Source organism: Acanthisitta chloris, unplaced genomic scaffold (assembly GCF_000695815.1).
Source record: "Acanthisitta chloris isolate BGI_N310 unplaced genomic scaffold, ASM69581v1 scaffold12107, whole genome shotgun sequence".
NCBI classification, from domain to species: Eukaryota; Metazoa; Chordata; class Aves; order Passeriformes; family Acanthisittidae; genus Acanthisitta; species Acanthisitta chloris.
Window position 1 is genome coordinate 3,698 of NW_008682066.1, and position 1,046 is coordinate 4,743.

Here is a 1,046-nt window from a genome sequence, read left to right on the forward strand (position 1 = left end):
CTGCTTCTATTGCCTTCCTTTGCTGTGGTGGTGAACCCATCCAACTCCCACAAGCCAGATGATGCAGCCTGGGGACTCAGTGCACCCCAGTCCGTCGGGGCCCAGCACCCACCCTCATCTCCAGCCTCCACTTCAGCTCAACCCCAGCAGGGTGAGCTGCTCACCACAGTTCCCCTGCTCATGGGTGTTTTGAGTGGCTTTGATTGGGGTGACAGAGCCCCAGGTCACACACAGGTGGAGGGACCCTGTGGGGCTGAGGGAGTCCACATGGGTTGGGTAGTGGGATTGGTGGGACCACAGAAAGGCTGGCAGGGACCATGCACAGTGGTTAGTACAACAGGAGGGACCACAGGAGACCATTAGGGCCCACGCATGGGACCAGAGGGACCATAGGAGGATGGCAGGGTGCATGCGCAGCAGTCAGCAGGGCAGGGTGGTGGTGGGAGACTATCAGGGTCCATGCATGGCCAGAGTGACCATGGGAGGCCAACAGCACCCATCCACAGTGCCAAGTACGACTGAAGGGACCACAGGAGGATGGCAGGGTCCATGCATGACAGTTAATGGGACCAGAAGGACCATAGGAAAGCATCAGGGTCTGTGTATGGTGGTGGTCTACAGGACCAGAGGGACCACAGGAGACCATTGAGGTTCATGCCCAGTGGTCTGCAGGACCAGAGGGACCCCAGAATGCCAACAGGGCTCATGCACAGTGGTCAGTATGGCAGGAGTTGTGAAGCCAGTGTGAGCTAGGGATTCTCACATGTTGGTCTCCAGGGAAGCCACTTGCAGTGAGGAGGCTCCCGGGTGGGCACCACACAGGAACACCCATGCAGTGGGAATGTGGTGGGGACACAGTAGGGACATGGTGGGGACCGGATGGACCCCCTGTGGAGTGCAGCCCCCCTTCCCCCTTGCGTGCAAACCAGGAGCAGGACCCCCAGCCTTGGCACATGTGTAGCCCTTGCAGGGGACGTGGCTGTGTGGGACTGGTCTGGATGAGGGATATGAGTCATTCCATGGGTGAGTGGGTACAGGAGTCCCGG